Here is a 6411-nt window from a genome sequence, read left to right as displayed (position 1 = left end):
TTAGCTGTTGTCATGGCGTCAGCTCATGGGGATCCAAATAAAGATCAAGTCTTATAAAAATAAGTGAATGTTTTTTTGTGAATTCCTATATATGTTTACGGCTTTCTTACAGTGTAGGAGTGACTTTTTTATTTTTTATTTAACTAAGCATATAAGGTGTTCACTTTTATGAACTAAGTTTCCATGGTGATATTAGTTGGTCTTTGATAACAGAACACCCACATCAAGAGGCTCAAAACCAGCTTTATACTCGGAAAACAACTTTCAAAACTCACTTCAGTCATAAAAAAAACAATTACAATCAATATATTCTCATTATAATTCATGACTATAATTACATTTTTTCAAAATCATTGATTGAATAAATTCCTTACAAAAAACAACAAAATGTAGGCCACTCAAAACACCTGAGCTAGGAACCATGACAACACAGCTGACTAACAATACAATACAGTGATACTGTTGAAATACAAAGGCTGTGTCCCAGATGGCACCTTATTCCTCTATAGTGCACTACTTTTGATCAGAGCCCTGTATGTGCCCCTGTCAAAAGTGCCTGTGACGTACTTAACTGCACATATGTTTCAGGTGTCTATACAGTACGGGTGAGTCCGAAATGGCACCCCATTCCCTATATAGTACACTACTTTTGACCAGAGCCCAAATGGGCCCTGTTCAAAATGAGTGCACTATATAGTGAATAGTGTGACAATTGGGCCACACCCCCATGTGATCATGCATTGGAAGGAAACTGGTTCATATTTGAAGTGGAGTAAATAACTTCTTCCCTTTTCAGTTGTGTTATGAGAAACCTTCGAAACTGAATTCCTGTCCTCTCTTCATCCTCTTTCTTTCTGTGTAAAATCCCCCGTTCTTCTCTTTCCTCCTGTACAGCTCTGTTTTATCCTCCTGTACCCTTGTTTTATCCTCCTGTACTGCTCTGTTTTATCCTCCTGTACCGCTCTGTTTTATCCTCCTGTACTGCTCTGTTTTATCCTCCTCTACCGCTGTTTTATCCTCCTGTACCGCTCTGTTTTATCCTCCTGTACCCTTGTTTTATCCTCCTGTACCGCTCTGTTTTATCCTCCTGTACCGCTCTGTTTTATCCTCCTGTACCGCTCTGTTTTATCCCCCTGTACCGCTCTGTTTTATCCTCCTGTACCGCTCTGTTTTATCCTCCTGTACCGCTCTGTTTTATCCTCCTGTACCACTCTGTTTTATCCTCCTGTGGATGAACCTCTTCAATTATCTATATGTCAATCCCCCTCTAGGTGCGTGTCAATAGCCTAGACATACAGTATTGTCTGCGTTCCAAATGGGACCTTATTCATAGTGCACAACTTTTGACCAAGGTTAAAGTTCGGGGGTCAAAAGTAGGGCACTATGAAGTGAAAAGGGTTACATTTGAGACACACCCGTTTTGTCTCTTCTTCTGATTCAACTCCTTTCCTTGATCTGCACTGATGAAAGAGAGCTGGGCTGGGGAAAGTACCTAGAGGGATAGCTAGAGGACACCTAGAGCACAGCTAGAGGATACCTAGAGGATAGCTAGAGGACACCTAGAGGATACCTAGAGGATACCTAGAGGACAGCTAGAGGATACCTAGAGGATACCTAGAGGACACCTAGAGGATACCTAGAGGATACCTAGAGGACAGCTAGAGGATACCTAGAGGATAGCATAGAGGACAGCTAGAGGATACCTAGAGGATACCTAGAGGACAGCTAGAGGATACCTAGAGGACAGCTAGAGGATACCTAGAGAACACCTAGAGTAGAGGATAGCTAGAGCACAGCTAGAGGATACCTAGAGGACAGCTAGAGGATACCTAGAGAACACCTAAAGGATACCTAGAGAACACCTAGAGTAGAGGACACCTAGAGGATACCTAGAGGATACCTAGAGGACAGCTAAAGGATACCTAGAGGACAGCTAAAGGATACCTAGAGAACACCTAGAGTAGAGGATAGCTAGAGAACAGCTAGAGTAGAGGACACCTAGAGGATACCTAGAGGATACCTAGAGAACACCTAGAGTAGAGGACACCTAGAGGATACCTAGAGGATACCTAGAGAACACCTAGAGTAGAGGATACCTAGAGGATACCTAGAGGATACCTAGAGGACAGCTAGAGGATACCTAGAGGATACCTAGAGGATACCTAGAGGACAGCTAGAGGATACCTAGAGGATACCTAGAGGACAGCTAGAGGATACCTAGAGGACTCGCTCTCTCTCTGTCTCTCGCTCTCTCACTATTTTTCACTCTTTCACTCTTCTTTAAATCTCCTCCTTCTTTCTCTATCCCTCTCCCTCTCTCTATCCCTCCTTCTCTCTCTCCTCCCTTTCCCCCTGCTTGCTCGTAATCATCGTCTCGCCTCCTGCGCCGACCCCTAGCCCCTCCCCTCCTCTCCCTGGTCGAATCAGAGCCCTGCGACCCTGCGTCTCCGCCGAAGTCCTCCCCTGATCACCTCCTCCTGCTGCTCTTCATCCTCATCCTCATCACTCTCCTCCGAGTTCGACTCGTCTGAGTTTTCCTCCTCCAGGTAACGATAACCTTTGACCTGAGGAGGAAGTGACATGGTCAACATTATATTACATTACAGACCAAACATGTCAATTGATGACTTTGTGTCATTATCGAAGACACTTGATATTGCTCTTTAATTGTCTTTATTGCCAATGCCAAACTTTAAAGAAAGACTTTCATTTCGATGTTCTGTTTGCTTGTCTTTATCGCATTACTAGTGAAGGTGATATGTGATATTTGCTCTTTTCTCTCAACCAAGTGGTATTTTTAAAGAAAAAAATGCAAAAACATAGCAAAAGTGAACAGATTGTGATAGGTTACCTTGTGTTTGGGGCGGGGAATGCGAGGCAGTCTGAAATGCATGTTCTTGGACAGGCGTCGCTCCATCGTCCAATAGCAGAAGCATGCCAGCAGCAAGATGACCAATAGAATGGAGAGTTTGGCCTGAGGAGGAGGGACCAGGAATGAGAAGGGAGAGAAAGAGAGGAGTGAAATAGCACTTTAAATTAATCGTTTTTACACTTTTTCTAACACAGAAACACACCGGGGACACACACGGACACACACGGACACACACACGGACACACACACGGGGTCACACACACGGGAACACACACGGACACACACACGGACATGCGTACACACATGGGGACACACACGGACACACACACGGGGACACACACGGACACACACACACCCTCATGATGAGTCCAGTCCACAGGTAGACTATGAAGATGGCGATAGCCTGCCACCAGTGGTAGATGGTGTAGACAAAGTCCAGTCTCTCTTTATCTTCATACAACATACCCAGGAGAACTGACAGACACGGAGAGAGAGAGAGAGAGAGAGAGAGAGAGAGAGAGAGAGAGAGAGAGAGAGAGAGAGAGAGAGAGAGAGAGAGAGACAGTAGAGAGTGGGGGGCAGAGGGGGGGTGTGGTGGAGAGGGGGGTAGATAGAAAGAGAGCAAGAGAGAGAGGAGGGCGGTAGACAAGGGGGAAGAGAGAGAGAGAGGAGGGCAGTGGAGAGGGGGGTAGAGAGAGAAAGGGGAGGTGAAGAGGGGGAGAAGGAGATAGGTAGAGGGGGAGGAAGGTATGGGAGAGTGAGGAGACATAAATGTTGGAAATGATTAAGTCTGAACTGGAAAAGAACAATACTTTACCAACTAGGAAATAAAAAGAGTCCGTGTGTGTGTGTGTGTGTGTGTCTAATCATAGTACTAAAACTCACTGCTGAGTCCAGTCTTATTCAATGCAGACCCCATTCCCAGAGGGCGATCACCACCAGCAGGTAAGGCAGTTGATCAGGTGAGCGTGGCGCTGGGGACCAGAACAGCAGGAACACCAGCAGAGGACCGTGGATCACAGCGCCCTAGCAGAGAAACGTAGCGTGGCAGCCTGAGGAGGGACAGGGACAGGCAGGAGAATAGGGAGCAGGACAGACCATAGACCATCACCAGGAGATACAGCCACTCCAGACCCACCGTACACACACCATACGACTGGGAGGGAGGGGAGACATGAGGGTAGGTTAGAGGAGAGAAAAAGACAGGGAAAGTAGGAGAAAGGGGGGGTGAACAGGACAGAGAGAGAGATTGTGAGTGAGTGAGTGAGTGGTGAGTGAGTGAGTGAGTGAGTGAGTGAGTGAGTGAGTGAGTGAGTGAGTGAGTGAGTGGTGAGTGAGTGAGTGAGTGAGTGAGTGAGTGAGCAAGAGAGAAAGAGAGAGAGAAAGAGCATGATTGAGAGAGGAGAGAGAGAGAGAGAGAGAGAGAGAGAGAGAGAGGAGAGATCGAGCATCATGAATATAGCTGCCCTCCAACAGAATCTATGTCTACACTAGGTAAAGTGACGCAGTAGGTCTGTGAAAGCTACATGGACAACATTCGAGACTCTAGCTACTACAGTTATTAAAGGACTTCCTGTAATGACTACCAGAGTGAGTCCGGTGACAGAGAAGAGTGTGTCCAGTCCACTGTAGATGAAGAAGGGGATGAGGAGTCTCAGTCTGTAGTCTCTCAGGTGTTTGAAGGGCAACTGGAAGATGTTCCCCAGCCGATACTCTCAGATCGATCTCCTCTGTAGGGCGGTACGCAGCCCCGCACACCGCCAGGAACTATGGGTAAAACACAGTGAAGGACTGTGGGACAGCAAGCAATGGACTCTGGGTAATCTCGGAGGGTGTTGTATTGATTGTTGGGTGTAATAAAACGAGGTTTTTAGGATGATCATTTTAGGTAGGTGTGTACAGACGTGTCTTTGCCTGTGTGTGTGTGTCTTACGATGATCATGGAGAGGAAGGCGGCCCCCATGAGAACACTCTCCACCTGGATCAGCGCCAGGGAACGAGGGGGAGGTGCTTCAGGACGGTCCTGTTGAAACCCTCGATCATACCACTGCCCTCCGCACCTGGAGGAGGGGGAGGAGTTATTAAAACCACCAATCATACCACTGCCCTCCGCACCTGGGGGGGAGTTATTAAAACCACCAATCATAGCACTGTCCTCTGAACCCAATAAAGAGAGAGGGGATAAAGAAAGTGATGAAACAAAAACCTGTATATTTTTTAAACCATTGATCAGAGAGAGAGAGAGAGAGAGGGGAGGGGAGGAGGATGAGAGAGATTCAGGTGCACGAAAACAGTGCTATTAAAACCATTGATCAGAGAGAGAGAGAGAGAGGAGGGGGAGGGGGAGGGGGATGAGAGAGATTCAGGTGCACGAAAACAGTGCTATTAAAACCATAGATCTTGCTTCTCCTCTGAGAGTCAGGGTAAGGAAATGGAAGTTAATAACAGACTACTGGTCAGTTTACCACAGTGTTTAACATTGTACAATGTGTGGTTGTAGTCACTAAGGTACTGGTGGAGGAAGATGCGCTGGGGGAACTCTGCAAACACCAGGCTGAGCTGAGAGACACAAAGAGAAACACAGCCAGACATCAGAATCCTCACACACACGAACACACAAAAGGCAATGCTTAACCGATATCACTCACTGACTGACAAGTGACTCGACCAATGGCAACATACATGGAAGATGACGAAGAACACGGATTGGAAGACGATGACATAGCGATGACACGCCCCCTTGGGTAGTTTCTTCTGTTCCTGAACGTGATCATCCTTATAGTTGACATACTCATAGTACTGTTGGGCCATCCTGAGTGAGTGAGAGAGAGAGAGACAGACAGAAAGATAAACACAATAAAATACAGTGTGATTAACACTACACAGCAAAACACAACATATCACCGCATAACAATGCATAACACAACAAACAGTGCAACCCGTACAAGCTAGCTATCAATGTATTCTGGTCTGTGTGACGTTAACGGTGTGTCTCAATTCTCCACTTCCTAACCTTGTGATGTAGTTCCCTAATGACGCCCAAAGCGGGACAATGGCTGCACCAATGGCCACAGCCGATGGTACCAGGGTGTAGTATCGCTCCCAGTAATTGGTTGAGACGAAGAGAGCGTAAATTCCACTGGCCAGAAACATCATCCACTTGGTGCCCAGAAACCTGAAAGAGAGAGAGAGATAGGATGGAGAGGAGAAGAGAGGGGAGGGGGGGGAGGGAGGGAGAGGAGAGGAGAGGAGAGGAGAGGAGAGGAGAGGAGAGGAGAGGAGAGGAGAGAGAGGAGAGGAGAGGAGAGGAGAGGAGAGGAGAGGAGAGAGCGAGAGAGAGAGAGAGAGAGAGGAGCGAGAGAGAGAGAGGAGGAGCGAGAGAGAGAGAGTGAGAGGATAGAGAGAGAGAGCGAGGAGAGAGGAGAGAAAGAATGAGAAGAAAGCAGGAGTATGTGTGTAGACCTGATTAGTATGGAGGTGTATAACAGGCCTATGATGGGTGTATGTATGTATGTATGTATATATATATATATATATAT

The 6411-nt window shown here is 46.8% G+C and overlaps 1 pseudogene; it reads right to left on the bottom strand.

Annotated features, from left to right (window-relative positions):
- Window positions 1-283: 283 nt before the first annotated feature.
- Window positions 284-6411, bottom strand: part of LOC123744223 (protein unc-93 homolog B1-like) — a 10395-nt pseudogene continuing 4267 nt past the window's right edge.

This window comes from Salmo salar, chromosome ssa08, assembly GCF_905237065.1.
Source record: "Salmo salar chromosome ssa08, Ssal_v3.1, whole genome shotgun sequence".
Taxonomy (NCBI): domain Eukaryota; kingdom Metazoa; phylum Chordata; class Actinopteri; order Salmoniformes; family Salmonidae; genus Salmo; species Salmo salar.
This window is presented reverse-complemented; position numbering and strand designations above follow the sequence as displayed.